The sequence below is a fragment of the Camelus dromedarius genome, chromosome 9, assembly GCF_036321535.1.
Source record: "Camelus dromedarius isolate mCamDro1 chromosome 9, mCamDro1.pat, whole genome shotgun sequence".
Lineage (NCBI taxonomy): Eukaryota > Metazoa > Chordata > Mammalia > Artiodactyla > Camelidae > Camelus > Camelus dromedarius.
In genome coordinates, this window is record NC_087444.1 from 14,049,174 (window position 1) to 14,066,955 (window position 17,782).

Sequence of the window (17,782 nt, forward strand, 5' to 3'; positions counted from 1 at the left end):
GAAACAGTTTAGTCTGGACCCCGAAGAGGGATGAACAACACAGTGCTCACTACACTGACGGCTCTTCCTGCAGGTTTACCTTCTTATGAAGTCTGATTTTGGTGCAGAAGTGCTGGCTTAACCTCCCTAATTTGCCTAGTTTAAGAGAAGAAGATAAACGTGGCTGCGATGTCTGGGGAGCTGATGGAATTGATGAAGAATGTCTACAGATGGAAACACCAAAACTTCTTAGTGGTTAGAGATCAAAGGTGATCAGTGAATCATTGTTTCTGGCTGGTAGGTGATGTTTGTTCTATTCACCAGGCCCATTTAGTGTTAGTACAAACGTTATATGTCATGTTATACATCAGAGGATTGTTTCCATCTTCAAAGGAAAACTGTGGGGCTGTGTGCCTGAGACAGTCTTGTAGCCTCACCCTCAATGCCCTCTATTCTATGTTGAGACCTCTGCTAGCCTCCAGACAGAATGTATATGGCCCAGAGGTAGAGGAGAAAGCAAGCGTTTTTTCTACCAACACTTCCTTGCCTCCTTCCACTAGAGAACTTAACACTTAGCATTTAGATCCTGAACCCCACTCTTCTAAGATAACCCTACTGACTATAATGAAACTAGGAGTTGACTATTGGAGGCAATGATTCAACAATCCAAATTCTTACTCCTTTACATGTGTCATTAAGAATGTAACTAGAGCAGGGGAGGGTATAGCTCAGTGGTAGTGTGTGTGCTTAGCAATGCAAAAGTCCTAGGTTCAATCCCCATTACCTCCATTAAAATAAATAAGGAAATAAACCTATATACCTTCCCCCCTTAAAAACAGAAAAATAATAATACTTTCTCTTAAAAAGAATGTAACTAGGTTACAGTTAGGAGCTTTAAGTACATGATCCACTGAGATGTTGTTCTGCATAAAGCAATATGCTCTGTCTTCAGCCAGCACATGCCGCAGTCCACACCAAGAGGTCAACAGTGGCAGTAGCAATAGAGACTCACCTCCATCCTGGGGTCCCGGACATCCTGGAGTGAACCACTGAAGGGACTCGTAATACAGATGAGCAACCCTTTCATTCTAAATCATCTTTCTTTTTCTTTTTTTTCAATAGTTGGGAGTTGGGTGCAATTGAATGATAGAAAAAAAACCCCTGAGCTTCAGAATCGTGGTGTGCCTGCTTCCTCTGGGTTCCTTCAGCTGTAAGCAATCAGCTTTGCAGACTACACAGGGAACTTCTGATGTGATCTAAACTAGTCTTTTTCTTTTTTCTTTTCTGGTCTTTTAAGAGCATTCAAAAATACTTAGCTTGACTCTGTTTTAATTTTCAAATTCTCTCACTGTATTCCTAGCTCAAGATTTCTGTATACCCATGAAAGCAAATAGGAGAGGGCTCCGAATAGTAAGTTGTAGGCCACACCCACAGGCCAGGTAGCCATGGATTTTGTATCCAGTGTATGGTGTTTCTAGATGAAAATATTTTCAAAGGTAATGTGATACAAGGCTCCCTCTGCAATGACTGCATTGGATTACACTCTGGCAATCCTATCAGCTAACTCTGTCTCAGAAAGCTGGGGTGCTCCCAAATGCAGCACCTATGGCTGTAACCAGACACCATTCAGGGCATCCGTCTGCTTCATCCCGTTACTGTTGAGGGACAGGAGGGAGACACTGAGAAGGAGCAACAAACCAATCCAATTTTTCCTCGAGAGCCCATGGATAAATTATGCATAGTCAGTTTTAGCGAGGTAGGCCTCCCATGAGTGTGCGTGAATTTGATGACCAGCTGCTACAAGTTATTTATCCTGAAGCTACTTTAAAAGAACAAAAAATCTTTTGAAACTGCGCAAACCGGCATATGGAGACGCTTCCTCTTGGCGCTTTACCAGCAGCCTTCACTTGTTTTTCTTGCCCTTTTGGGGGTCAACGCTGTCTTTGTATCCAGTTTCCCCATTAATATAGCCACATGATCATCATTGATTATCTGATTTATATGATTTGTATTGTAAACAGTGGACGTTTGCTATGCTTTGGGAACATAGAAAATGCTTGTCAATTGATTTTCTAAAAATAATTTTTTTTAATGAAGTATAGTCAGTTTACAATGTTGTGTCAATTTCTGGTGTACAGAACAATCATTCAGTCATACATGAACATACATATATTCGTTTTCATATTCTTTTTCCTTATAGATTACTACAAGATATTGAATATAGTTCCCTGTGCTATATAGAAGAAACTTGTGTATGTATCTTATATATCGTAGTTAGTATCTGCAAATCTCAAATTCCCAATTTATCCCTTCCCACCCACATCCCCCCTGATAACTATAAGTTTGTCTTCTGTCTGTGAGTCTTTTTCTGTTTTGTAAGTAAGTTCATTTGTCTTTATTTTTAGATTCCACATATAAGTGGTATGGTATTTTTCTTTCTCTTTCTGGCTTACATCACTTAGAATGACAATCTCCAGGTCCATCCATGTTGCTGCAAATGGCATTATTTTATTATTTTCTGTGGCTGAGTACTATTCCATCATATAAATATACCACAACTTCTTTATCTAGTCCTCTGTCAATGGACATTTAGGTTGTTTCCAGGTCTTGGCTATTGTAAATAGTGCTGCTATGAACATTAGGGTGTATATATCTTTTCGAATTAAAGTTCCCTCTGGATATATGCCCAGGAGTGGGATTGCTGGATCATATGATAAGTCTATTTTTAGTCTTTTGAGGAATCTCCATACTGTTTTCGGTAACGGCTGCACCAAACTACATTCCCACCAACAGTGTAGGAGGGTTCCCTGATTTTCTAAAAATAATTCTAATGAGAAATTTTAAAACACACTTGACTTAAAGAAGTATAATGTATATTTTTTAATGCTCATCCTTTCCCTAAACTTTCTAGCTTGCTTTGGTGGCCTCTGCCTAGAGATAAGGAGGGTGAGAATACTTTAGAAAAAATTCTTTCTCTTTTATTTAAAGAATTATTCTTTCCTTCCCAACCTTCTACCCTCATCTAAAGGAAGAACATTGACTTGAAATCATAAATAAATTTTAAAAAAGAATAAAATGTAAATTTATTATACATTGATGCCTATTTGTGCTCTTCAAAATGATTTCTAAGTTATGATTTTGATTAAAAAAATCTAACCTTGCACTAGAAAAAATAATCTAAAGAATGAATCCCCAAATTTCTATGTGGTAGGATTATAGGTAAATCTTATTTTCTTATTAGAGCTGTTCCTTCATTTATTAAACAGATATTCATTGAATATACCTAGTAGGTGCAAGGCACTATGCTAGGTCCTGGATTGAAAAGGAAATATAGAAAATGGTTAGGCGTGTGAACTTTGGTGCAAGGCTGAGTTTGTAGCTAAGCTCTGCTGCTTATTAGCTGTGCAACCTTGGACGGGTTGTTTAATTTCACTGTTCCTCAGTTTGTCCCTCTGTAAAAAGGTGACATTAATAGCACAAATAGGGTTGTGAGGCTCATGAGAGTTGTTTTTTAAAATCATTACATGTAGTACTTACTACAGGCCTTACACTGTACTAAGCATTTTACAAATATTAATTCATTAAGTGCAATGCAAAGAATTTATAATGTCATATATTATAAATAGCGATAAGTGTTATGAAATAGGAAAAGAATGTAGGAATGAAGGGAAACTTTCCCAAGATAAGATAAGCAGGGATGGGCTCTCTGAGGACTTACTTTTCAAGCTGCACCAGTCATGCAAAGAGTTGGGACAGAATGTTCTGACAGGGGATGTGTGTGCAAAGACCTGAAGATGAAAAAGAACTCTGCATATTGGGGAAGCTGAAAGAAGCTAGTATGGATGGTGGCAGTGAAGATTAAAGAAATAGATAACTTGGCCGCATCTACTGCGAGGATGAAGACCATTCTCAGCGATGAGACTATCAGCATTACAGAAAATGTCGACATCACTTTGAAGGGACGCACAGTTACTGTGAAGGGTCCCAGAGGCACCCTGAGGAGGGACTTCAGTCACATCAATGTAGAACTCAGTTTCCTTGGAAAGAAAAAGAAGAGGCTCCGGGCTGACAAATGGTGGGGAAATAGAAAAGAGCTGGCTACCGTTGGCGCTATCTGTAGTCATGTACAGAATACGATCAGCGGTGTTACACTGGGCTTCCGTTACAAGAGGAGGTCTGTGTGTGCTCACTTCCCCGTCCACATCATCATTCTGGAGAATGGTTCTCTTGTTGAAATCCGAAATTTCTTGGGTGAAAAATATATGCACAGGGTTCAGGTAAGGCCAGGTGTTGCTTGTTCAGTATCTCAGGCTCAGAAATTGATGAGTTAATTCTTGAGGGAAACGACATTGAACTGGTATCAAATTCAGCTGCTTTGATTCAGCAAGCCACAACAGTTAAAAATAAGGATATCAGAAAATTTGGGGATGGTATCTATGTTTCTGGAAAAGGAACAGTTCAGCAGGCTGGTTAATAAGATCTAAGTTGTCCGGCTACTGAAACAGCAAGATGCCAGACGATGCTTCAGATTCATTGGTGATATTTTAAGGATGCAATAAAAGCTTTATTGATCTGGGACTTTTTCTTAAACTGATTATTGTTTCCAGCTATTTGGTCAGTAAGCAGTTAAGTAAATGTTAGTGTGCTAAGGACAATAACAGAATGAATAGGACTTTTTTTCTAGTAAGATTTAATGCGAGTCTGGCTTTGAAGGAATAGTAAGGGTATTTCAGGCAAGGGGAATCTGGGTACTAGTGACAGGCGACACCACATGGCTGTTCATTATTGGATGTAGAACCTTGGGGGAAGGTGTCTGTAATTTTGCAGACGCACGAATTTGACTATTTTTGAGGCAAATGTGCCTGAGTCGCTTGTATACCAGTAACTTTTTGTGAAAAAGCAGCTGAGAAGTGAAACAAAGTGATACAGCCTTAGTAAGAATTAGAAGATGGAGTTAATTTGTATTCATGATACACAAAGTTGCTGTGGTCCAAGTTTCTCTTAGTCTTGCCATTTACTCCTGTATCCTAGTCCTTGATATTTAAAAAACAAAATAAAACAAAAACTGATAATCTTTCCATAAAAAGAAGAACTAGATGTCTTTAAGACATAAGACATTTTAGAGGAAAAATCAACAGAAACTGGCACTGTGTGAAAGTAGATGAGGGTGAGGGAGAAATTAATCATGACTCCTTGGTCATGCTTTCTTGTATTTCTAAGTACTTTATAATAAAGATCATTTGAATCAATAAGAAAAAGATCCCAAAGAGCAAAAGACATGAATTAACAGAAAAGGAAATACACATGGCATTGAAAAATATGAAAAGATGATTAAACACGTGGAAAGATGGTCACCTTCATTAGAGCACGTCATTCTATGATTTAAACAGTCTTACAGACAGCTAACAGTTACTGAGTCCTTATGAACCACTTACCATAGTTGTCTGTACCTCCTACAGGCATTTCATGATCTGGGGACAGCAGGACATAAATTTGAATCCTGGTTCTGCCACTTTCTGGATTCACAATTTTAGGCAATTGACTTAACTTCTCTGAGTCTTATTTTCCTACTTTGTTAAATGGTGATGTCAACCCTACCTCAAAGGGTTAATGTAAGAATAAAATAAGATAATGCATTTACTTAGTCCAGTGTCTGTCATGAAGTATGTCCAATAAATGGTAGCCATTACTATGGAACCAAAGTCCTTGTGCTATATAAGTCCTCCTCCACCCTCATCGTCACCCTGATGAACCAGTTGTGTATCTGGAAATCTATGCAGCCCACTGGGGTTGGATTATGCTAATTTTAGCTTTAATGCATGCATAGGGTTCAGAGCAGTGTGTGGCACAAAATGTCTGATAAACACTAGCTTAAAAATTATTATTAACTGTTACATAAAATATCTTTTCAGTACTTCAAAATGTTAGCTTTTTAACCATTCTGTATTGTTTTATGTAAGAGATAAAGATTTGAAGTATAAATCTATTAAAAATTGAACCCTTGTAGAAAAATAATAGCCGTCTTTCCCTAACCCCTTTCTTATAAAAAACACAGAGTTCTTTAAAATAGTAATCAGACTCCCCACAACATGGTTATGAAGGAATATCACCTAATCCAATGCTGAGTTTTAGTTGCTATATCAAGCTATATGACAACCATATGAGAAGTAAATGATACTTAACATTTAGCCTTTTATAATAGGCTTGTGTAGGCTTAATAAACATTAATTAATTAAGACTCATAACATTCAGGTGAAGTATTTCTTCACCCTCTCAAGCAATGTCATCATCTCAGAGATGGAACCTCAGTACAGCGCGCTAAACAGTTTAGGACAGGAAATAATTACCTGCTCAAAAGATAACAGCACTTTGCATCTAAATAACACTTTTTAACCAAGAGTATCCAGCCACATGGCAAACTCTAAGAGGCTTAATAAACACTCTTACAGACTTAACACAAACACTTCAGAGACTTAATAAGTATCTCCCTTTAACCTCGTGGAACCAATTGAAGGAGAGGAAGCAGTTTAGCCAAAATTACACAATAGGTCACTAGCAGTTAAGGATTTAGTCCCTTGGATTCAAGTATTAGGTGGGAAGTAAAGAAAGCAAATGTTTATTGAGGGTCTGTTATGTGCTTTTCCCTTTGTGTATATCATCTCATCAATCCACTCCACAGCCCCCCCAAGATAAAGGCTAGATTATCCTCCTTTAGGATGAGGAAACAGCTCAGAGGAGCAGCTTGTATAGGTCACTCTGATTCCAAAGCCAACTTGCTTCTGCTCCTCTCAGACCACATGTCACAAAATAGAAGAGGAAATAGAAGTGGTCAGAGTCATCTTTTTTTTTTTTTAAAAACAGGATTGGTAATTGTATCAGTTTCCTATTGCTGCTATAACAAAATTTCCACAAACTTAGTGGCTTAAAACAACACTTCAGTTCTGGAAGTCAAAAGTCCAAAAACGGGTTTCACTGGGCTAAAATCAAGGTGTCAGCGGGCTGCACGCCTTCTGGAGGCTCCAGAGGGGGTTACGCTCTCTTGCCTTTCTCTGCTTCTAAAGACTGTCTGCATTCCCTGGCCTGTGCCCTTTTTCTCCATCTTCAAAGCCAACATCACAGCATCTTCAAACCTCTTTTTGACTCTGACCTTCCAGCCTCCCTCTTCACTTATAAGGACCCCTGTGATTACAAAGGTGAGCCCACCCAGATAACCCAGGGTAGTCTCCTCATCTCAAGATCCCTCATTTAATCACATTTGTAAAGTCTCTTTTGACATGTAAAGTCATATATTCACAGGTCTGGGAACTAGGATGTGGACATCTTTGGGAACCATTACTTTGCTTAGCACAGTTCTCTTATATTTTGGAGAGTTCTTAAAAAACTAGGAGCTATGCCTCATCCTTTCTTCCCCAAGCAGTATCTCTTGTGCCTCCAGGGGAAACTGTTATCCCCAAAGCCCCTCCTAATGTTGAGCTTTGTTATTCCACAGAGCAAATTTGTTGAGACACAGTAAATACTGTAGGAGGGCATACCTCAGAAGTGGGAAGTTTTTTAAAATGAAAAATAACTATTGATACATGCAGCTACATGGGTGAATCTCAAAATAAGTATGCTACTTGAAAGACGCCAGACACCCCCCCTCCAAAAGAATACATATCTATATAAAATTCTACAAAAAGCAAACTAATATATAGTGATAGAAAGCAGATCAGTGGTTGCCTGAGGTTGGGCTGGAGGTTGGGAGAGGATTACCATGGAGCATGAGGAAATTTTTATGGATGGATTTGACGACTGTGGTGATAGCTTCACAGAAGTATATGCATGTCATATAAACATCAAACTTAACTTGTGCACTTAAGTATGTGCTGTTTATTATTTGTCAGTTATAGCTCAATAAAGCTGTTAAAATCCATGAGAAGAAACTTTAATATCGTCCAAGGCACACAGGAACTTCATAAATGAGGTTATAAGCCTGAGAGAGACCACGTCACACTGCAGTGACCTTGTCTCTGTAGCTCCTCAAAAAATTCTTAAACACCTCATTCAGATGTGATCCTTTCAGGATGGTTGAAGATTTACAAGTATAACACATTTGGGAGTTTATTTTGCATATTACCCCAGCTCCTCAGTGTGACATATGAGGCCCTGTGTGAACTGTGACAGCCTCCCTCTCCGACCTGTCTTCCTACCACACCCTGACTTGAAATTCATGCTTCAACAATGCCAAGCTATTTATAGCTGGCAAGCTCACCTGGTGTTTTATGTCTCCATGAATGTGCTGCTGTCCTCTCCACCTGGAAAACGCCCTTCCTCCCTGACCTCAATGGCCAGGAAAGGTCATCGCCTCCTCCTCCACCAACTCCGTTCCCTGCACAAGCCTCCTCAGTTGCACTTTCCCCACCGTAAAGTAAGTAAGTGTTTCACATCTGTCTCTGTCGCTAGCCTGTCCTTGGCATATGGCAGACTCAACAGCGACTGCATGGAATTAAGATGCTCCCAGTAGGTCATAGAGACAAACATCAGAGCCTGTGTCTGTAGGAAGGACACCCACCAAAAGAAGAGTTTGGATGTTGATCGGCAAAGAGATAAAGCATGGTCACAAGGCTGGTGGCAGTGACACTCCTGCAGCCCAAATAAGAGCAGTGGTCTCAGGAGGAGGGAGGACCACTCCAGAGGACCTCAGAAATGTGTGGGGTGTTTGGGGTTATCACAGTGCCTGGACTAGAGAGGAGGGAGTTGCTGCTGCCATAGATTACCTGGAGACCGGTGTGGAAGCAAGGGACAGAGCAGTCCTGTACAAAGGATTAGCGCATCCAGTGCCAAGAGGGCCTTCACTAGAAACACTACTCTAAAGATAAAGAGTGTTTTCTCCATCAAGACCCAAAATATTCCCCTTCCTTAGTGCTTCAGGTGAGTGTGAGGTACATTCAGTGAAGGACTAGAATCCTCTCCCCCAGCTCTAAGCACTCACTCTCCTTGGCCCCTGTCTGCCTTGCCAGCCAAGTTTCACTCTGCTGTCTTAGTCTCTGCCCTTCATTTCCTTTGTTCTTCAAATACCCAGTGTCCTTCCCACCTTGGGCCTTTCCCTTCATGCTGTTCACTCTGCCTAAAGTGTCTGCCCCACCTTCCTTCTTTCTACCTAGTTATTTCTTACTCATCTCTCATGATGCCACCTCCTCCAGAACCTTCCCCCATCTCCTTTGCTACTTCTGGTTCCTGTGATGTAAGCCTTCAGAGCTCTCTGTGTATCTCCTTAATGGCATTTATCACATTTATAAGATACTGGTGGAAGGAAGGAAGGGAGAGAGGGAGGGAGAGGATGGAGGGAGGGAAGGAGGGAGACCCATTTGGCTGCTTGAGCGAGAACAGAAAGAGCACATGTGTTTAAAAAACCAGACTCTTAGCTCTGCTCCTTTTTAAGGACCCTGATTAAGTTATCCCAGTGATTTGAACATCCACAAAATGAGGATAAAGGTATCTGTGGGGATTAAATGAGATAAGTATGTAGAGTGCCTTGCTCAGTGTCTGACACATGGTGGGGGGTGGTGGGTAGGGGGAAGTGCTCAATAAATGTCCAGTCATTGTCCCTCCCCCTCCTCTTCCCCTAGTGGAAGGACACGCAAGTATAGAAATTTAATTGAGAGAGCTGGACTTAAAAAACCTTTATACTTAGCTTGATAGAAAGAAGTACATCTATAAACCTTCCCCAGGGGTTTAAGGGTTTCTGAGCACTCACGGATGTCTTAAAGAAGCCTGTGGTCAGGGAGTGGGCAGTTGTCATTGGTTGTGAGTAGAAGCAATGAAGAGAATTCATAGACACTGACGTGGTGGTGTTGCTCAATGTTCTTAAGAAGATCTACTCTTTTCTGCACAATCCCTCCAGCAAGCTAGCTAGCAAGTGTGTGTAGGATGACTACACCTGGTTTATTGGGAGGAATTTGAGCTAACTGGGAAGTGAGGCACCTCTTACTAAGTCCTTTATGTCTCTGGGCTCAGGGTCCTACCGAGGTCCTACTGACGCAAAAAATAGCTTGGGAAGGGTCAGTGACCCCTATCTGAAGTGGAGTCTAGCTGCTAAGGTGGAAAGAGTTCTAAATGAATGCAGTTTAGATTTGCATGATTCCCTGCTCAAAAGGAACCTCTGGGCACATTTGCAATCCCATAATTAAGACTGATAATATCATCATAAAACCATGGGTGTTATCTTCAGAGGAAAACATCTGAGTACGCAAACTATCCTAGAGGCAAACAGACACACAGAAGTCAGACAGACGGAAGATTGCTAGGCTGGTCATAAGGGAGTCTCGCTTCCTTTCTAAGCAATCCACCCTCCTAAGTGATCTTCAGAATAATAGGGTAGTAAATAAGTTTCATTGTGCAATTTCTTTCACCCATGACACCATGTGAATTAAGAGCACTTCATTGCTTTGCTAACAGGCAGCCTCCAGATCTGCTCTTCAGCAGTGACACTGACCACCTCAATTTTAGAGAACCCCAAAAGTTAACCCTGTAAAAAAAGCCACAGGGCTGTTTCCTGGTGAAAGCCCCAGACTACTCATTTGCTTCTCTTTCTCAGACAGGCCTCTTACACCTACCTTCTTTGTTCTGCAAGCCCTAAAGGTTGCCGTGCTCACCTGCCTTTACCAACTCCTGTCCTCGGTTTAAGATAGAAAGTTCTGCATCCTGGGAGCCCCTCTTTCCAGGAATGGTTAGTCCCCCCACCCTCACCAGACTCCCAGACTCCCTGTATCCCCTCATCCCTAAGCACTTAATCCTGTTTCATATCGAAGCATTTTTTTTTTTATAGAAAGCCACCAGAAGAAAGTGACAGAGAGGCACACTTATGGGGAGAGAAAGAGTATACAAATCCATAGTAATTTTTCTTAGTTTTTAGACTTTTAAAAAATTCTTCTATGTTTTTCTGCTTATTACAGAAAATGTGAAAAGTAGAGAAAAGTCCAAAGAGTCACAGTGCTTCAGCTCTGTTCTTTCTAGTGTTTATTAAGCGCGTCTTACATAGCTGGGGTCGTAATATACAAATAATTGTGCAACATGTTTTTCACTTAACATCAAGAACTTCTCCCCCATCTTATTAAAAGCTTTAAAATAAATACCTTTTAAAAATAGTTGGGGGAGTGTATGGCTCAAGTGGTAGAGCGCATGCTTAGCATGCATGAGGTCCTGGGTTCAATCCCCAGCACCCCCTCTAAAAATAAATAAATAAATAAACTTAAAAATAGTTCTATCCAGTATACAGCGAGACTGTAATCAGTCATTTCCTTAATGATAGACATTTAGGTTGTATCCAGGTTTTTAATGTTTTAAAATAACATAACAGTAAATATTCTTGTTTGTATTTTAAATTATTTCCTCTGGATATATGCTTAGGTGAGACAGTATTAGGACAGAGTATAAATATTTTAATACTCTTATTATATAAACCAAATTGAATTCAAAAAATCTATACAAGCATATATTCCCATCAGCAACCTGGGAGTGATATACTGATATATACTCTGCAACACTGAACAGTAACATTTTAAAAAATCTCCATCAATTAAAAAAAATTTCAATGTTGTTTTAATTTGCAGGACTTTGATACTGATATGATTGGACATTCTTCATATATTTATTAGCTATTTTTATTTCTTCATTTGTGAATTATCTCAGTACTTTGCTCATTTATCTATTATCCACAATATGACTAGTTTTTTAATGACAAAAAGTAATTAAAAAGTAACGAATACACTGTAAAATGTGTTAGGCCATGTTAACATTTATAGTGTTTTATAATCTTCTCCTCAAAGAACTCAATCCAGTACATTGAGAATATCTTTCTGTGTCAACCAGTGTATATGTAAGCCATCATTTTTCACGGCTGCATAATATTCCATTGTATGGGTGAACAATAACTGTTTTCACCAATCCTCTGGACATGTAATTGTGGCTAATGTTTCCATGTTAAAAATGATTATGAACAACAAAGTCCTACTGTACAGCACAGAGAACTATATTTAATATCCTGTAGTAGACCATAATGGAAAAAGAATATGAAAAAGAAAATGTATGCATGTATAACTGAATCACTTTGCTGTACACCAGAAACTAATACAACATGGTAAGTCAACTATACTTCAATTAAAAAAATTTTTTTATGATTGTGAAGTGAATGTGATGAACATCTAGTTCATTTGTTTTGCACACTTGTTTGATCATTTATGTAGGTAAAGTCCTAAAAAATGGAATTATTTGGTCAAGAGTTACTGAAGCTTTTGATATATATATTATAAAATTTCTTTCCAAAATGGTTATATCAATTTCCAGCCCCAAGATCAGCACGTGAGAGGACTAATTTCATCATAACCTTACGAACAATATTACCATTCTTTACAATCTGCAATCTAATAGGCAAAATAGGTGTCCTATGGTTTTAATTTGCATTTATTTAAACGCTGGTGAAACTGAAGTTCATATGTGGGCTCATTGTGGTCTCTTGAAGTTTCATTGTAAAGTGCTGGTCCTTGTCCTTTGCCTTTCTATCAGGTTGTTGCCTTTTTTTCTGTTGGGTTGTTTCATTGTAAGAACTCTTTAAATGCTAAGTAGTTAGTACTAACCCTTTGTCAGTCACATGTGTCTCCATTTACCATTTTCCTTTGACTTCAGGAGAGGCAGCATGGGGGTGGGGGTGGGGGTGGGGATGGGGGGCGGTGGTGGGAGGCAGGAGACACTGGCTCTGCTATTTACCAGCTGTGGTGGATGATGTTTGGATACCCTGCTCAGAGGCCCTTTACTGAATAGGACACTCGTCTCCCAGCTGCTGTGAGTGAGGTTGGCTACTAGGAATTACAGCTGCCCCCCAGCCGCTCTGTAGAGTTTGCACTAAACCGAGCTGCCACACCTGAGCAAGTTCTGTTCCACCGCATCCCGATGCAGGGGAACAAAAAGCCAGCGCTTTCCTCTAAAGTGGGGGCTAATTCTATTCTGCGGTGAAATTTATGCTCTAGATTCTAAAGCCCTCTCTCAATGACTCAGACCAAGGCTAAGATTTCCTTGCTCGGCTCTTTTTTATTCCCCATCCTGTTTTACTCTCTTCCCTACAGCTTCCTCTGGGAAAAGCACTCCTTCAAGAAATCATTTGTATCCAAGTGCCTGTCTTAGGATCTGCTTCTAGGAAACCAAGCTAAGATTCTGTAAAATGGGGATGATATTAGTACCTACTTCATAGGGTTGTTGGGAAGATTAAATACTAATCAAAATCATAGAAAAAGCAAAAATTATCTAATATTTATTATGAATAAGGCCTTGTCCTAAACAATTTACATGTATTAATTCATTTAGTCCTTATACCAGTCAGGCTCCAGGTATAATCCTTAAACATGTAAAGTGCTTAGAACAGTGCCTATTGCATATTTAGCATCAATGAATCTTAGCTATTATTATCGACTGATTCACTCTACATTCCAAAGATTTCAAAGACTCAATTTCAAAGATTAAGCCTGATAATGGTCTGTTTCCCTTGTATTTTGAAGTCTCCTTTCCATGCCCCCTTTCTTGGGTATTTCTTTGGAAAGCTCCTTCCCTTTCATTTTTTTCTTTTTAATTCTGAAAGGTGGAGCTACCAAGTCCACATGTTTGCTGAGGAACCTCCACACCCAACATTCTGGCTTTCTTTTAGTCAAGGGAGCATTGTTGTTCTCTGACAGACTTATTGAAAAGGGAAGCAACAGGTGTTATCTACCTGGTTATTCAAATTTGCCTTGACTCAGTGGTGTCATTTATAACTCAGAGAAAAGTTTTTAGCTTTGGGGAAAAAAAAAACTAAGCTTGGTCTGTCCTAACAACCCTGCGGGCTGTAAGGCTATGCACACTCATTTTTCCGTCTCTTCTTTAAAGCACTGGAAAATGCTAAAGGCAGCCTGTCAGTAGCGTCAACACCAGGGGTTCATCTAGTAGTGTGGCGATGGTGCAGTAGAGAACCCCATTGCTGTGTCCCTAGCACCCAGCATAGTGTTTGGCACGTAATAGGCATTTCAACATATGTGTCGTTGAATATGAATGAATGTATTTACAGGCAAGAAAGAGCAATGATATCAGCTAATAGTTGTTTATATTTATTTATATATTTACCACTTAATATGGTCTTTATTTCCTTCCTGCATCTTTAACCATCCAAGATCATTTTCCTTCTTGAAGGAAAATATATATAGCTTTAGTTAGTGAGGGTCTGTGATAGCAAAATCAGCTTTTGTTTACCTGAAAATGCCTTTATTTTGTTCTCATATTGAAAGACATTTCCACTGGTTAAATAATTCTAGGCTGATAGTCATTTCTCTGACCATAATGTCAAAGATATTCTTCTCCTGGCTTACATGTTTGCAATTGCCAAGTCACCTGTCAGCCTAATTGTTGTTCCATCGGAGGTAATCAGTCCTTCCTTCCTCACTGGCTTTGAGGTTGCTTCTTTGTTTTCAGTGCTCTGTATTTTCACTAACTCATGTCTAGGTGTAAATTTCTTTTTTCTTTTTAAAAATCCTACTGAAAGTATCGTCTATTTCTCTTCTCATCTTAGCATTTCGATTGGACGTATGTTAGAGCTTCTCACTCTCTCCTTTATGATTCTTTTTTATATGAAAAGATTTGTTTCATATCACTGATTTAAGGACTTTAAATTGTTTAAAGATTATACCTGGAGCCTGACTGGTATAAGGACTAAATGAATTAATACATGTGAATTATTTAGAACAAGTGTTGCTCACATTTGTTTCAGGTCTGTCTGCCAATTTGCTCATTCTCTTCAGCACATCTAATCTGCTGTTAAACCTGTCCATTGAATTTTAAATTCTAATTATTGTTTTTTTTTAAAGTTTAGCAGTTTTGTTGGGTTCTTTTTTAAACCTGTCCACTCATTTTTATAGAACTTTGTTCTTTATTTATATTTTCAATCTTTTATTTCTTTAAAAAGCCTATGACTATTTATAATCTATGACTATAATCTATTCCAGTTTCAAAGTCTTTAGGTGTTTGGTTTTGTTGTCTGTTTTTTTTTTTTTTCTTCCTTTTTTTCTGCTAATTCTTGTCCAAGATGCCTTGTTTCTTTGTATTATTTGTGATTTGATTCAGAACTCACATGTCTTGGAAATTTTTCTGTAGAAATGTTTGGGGTCTGGGCTAAGTTGGTGCCATAGTCAGTTTGGGTTGACAAAATACCATAAACTGGATTGCTTGAACAAAACATTTCCCAGTTCTGGAGGCTGGAGGCCCAAGATCAAGGTGCTGGCAGATTCAGTGTCTAGTGAGGCCCATTTCCTAGTTCACAGAGGGCTGCCACCTCACTGAGTCCTCACATGGTGGAAGGGGTGAGGTTGCTCTCTGGGGTCTCCTTTATTAAGGGCACTGATCTCATTCATGAGGGCTCCACCCTCAGGACCTAATCACCTCCCAAAGGACTTATCTTCAAATATCATCACATTGGAGATTAGGTTTAAAATATGAATTTAGGGGGGACACAAACATTCAGTCTACAGCAGTTGGGTTTCTCTAAATATGACTTGGTTTACCTTTGCCAGTTGCCTGAGGGCACCACCAAACTGAAACCACTTTAAATTATACACATGAGTTTTTCAGACAAGCCAGGTAGAGTAGATTATTGCCTTTTTTTTTAAAGGCAGAACAGATATCTCCTGTATCCTATGTTAAAGCTGATTACAGGCAATTTTCTTTTGTAGTCTTCTGGAAAGAGACTGAAGAGGCTGAAGTCGTGGCTTTTTATCCTTAAATATTTTAGCTTGCAGCTTCTCAAAATAGATTCTCCTATATAACCATAATTCCATGTCGTATCTAAGAAAATTAACAATAATTCCATAATATCATCTAATATACAGTCTATATTCAACTTTCCCCAGTTGTTTCTTAAATGTCTGTTATAGTCTCTCCCTTCTTCTCCCTCTCTCCTCTCTGATTTAGAACTCCATCAAGATTTAACCTTTTTTGGTTTGTTTTTCATGACAATGACGTTTATGAAGAATCTGAGCTAGCTGTCTTATAGAATGTCTTGAATTCTGGCTTTGTTTCACAGTATAAACAGATGAAGTTACTCCCATGTTTCAAATCTTCCACTGGCTTCTAAAACATTGAGAAAATAAAGCCCAAATGCCCTCCCCTGGTTTACAAGGGCCTACATGACCGGGTGTGACTTCATGCTGTATGCTCTCCTCTCTCTCACTGCATTTAAGCCACAGTGGCCTCCTTCCAGTTTCTCAAACCCACAAAGCTTGTCCTCACAGGCTTTCGCTTTAGGCCTTATATTAGCTGTTCCTTTGCCTAATGTGTTCTTCCCTGAGCTTTGCTTGAAAGTTGGCTCCTTTTTGTAATTAAAATCTCAGTTTGAATCCGTCCTCTCAGAGTGGCCTCTCTTACCTTGACCCCCAGCGTAAAGCAGTCATTCCAGCTCCTCTCATCCTACCTTGAATTCTCTGCCTGCGACCTATCACACCCTGATATCTTTCTTGTTATTTATTTTAATTGAATTCCATGAGAGCAGGGGCTGTGTTCTGTCTTGCTCATTATTATATTCCCAGAACCTGGAACAGTTCCTGACACATAGCAAAAACTGAGTAAATACTTGCTGAATACTGTGATGAATAAGCTAAAAGCTGAGGGCTGAAAAGAAGCCAGCCATTTAAAGAGTCTGGGGAAATAAACTCGGCAGGGGGAACTGCCAAGGAGAAGGCCCTGAGAGAACCCTGAATCTTAGTCAATTCTAGGGTCTGAGGAATGTCCTGTGTACTTGGAGGGAAGTGAGCCAGCAAGAGGGAGGAATGCGGGAGAGTGAAGAGGTGGGCAGGGCATGATGCTTTGGGCTTTATGGGCCATGGTAGGGAATTTAGATTTCATTTTAAATCAAATGAGAAGTCACTGAAGGTTTTCAAGGAGGAGAGTGACATAATCTGATCTATACCTCTTAAAAGATACTTTAAAAGATAATTCAGCTTGAGTAAGATGGACATAACTATTATCAGTGATCGAAAGTCTCAGGTGTAAGAGAAGATTTTCAAGGGGGAAATAATGATTCATTTATTCATGCTGAAGTTGGTCTACTGTACTTCCTTTGTGGCTTTCGTATCAACACCCAAAAAAGAATTTATAAGTAAGACGGGATTATAATACCTCTGAAATAGTACATCCAGCTGATTCAGTTGTTGTTTATAAGCACCTGATATTAAGGGTAGTTGTTGATAATAATGATAATAGGTACCATTTATTGAGCAGTCAGACACTATGTTAACCATTTAACAACACTTACCTCGCTGAAGTACCACAACCACCCTTACATATTAAAAGAGATTTTACTATTTTGTCTTTTACAGCTAAAGAAACTAAGGCTAAGGAGAATAAGGAAAACTCGTTCAAGGTCAATCAACCAGCAAATGGCAAAGGTGGAACTCAAATCCAGGTCCAGTTTGATGCCAAAGCTGTTATTTAACCAGTTTGCCAGACTATGCTCCCAATAAGAGAAATGTTGCTTGGATCACTGGTTATGGCCATTACTCAGAGAGAAACTGAAACTGGTGTTTTCTTAGTACATCCTTATGCCTGTAAAAAACATTTACATTTCATTTCAGTGAAGAAATATCTATTTGAGAAATAATCTAATTAAATTCATCAGATTCTTTAGCCCAGAGTGACAACAGTATTTTTGTGAAGATCAAACAGATCTATTTTTTGGTTAACTTGATGTGGAGAGAAAGTGAATGGAAATAAACTTTCCCAATGCATTTAGAATGTAGCAGCTTGAAACTGAGCA

At 39.2% G+C, this 17,782-nt stretch overlaps 1 pseudogene; it reads left to right on the forward strand.

Moving 5' to 3' along the window:
- The first annotated feature begins 3,737 nt into the window (after positions 1-3,737).
- Positions 3,738-4,453, forward strand: LOC105085674 (large ribosomal subunit protein uL6-like; annotated as a pseudogene).
- Positions 4,454-17,782: the final 13,329 nt, after the last annotated feature.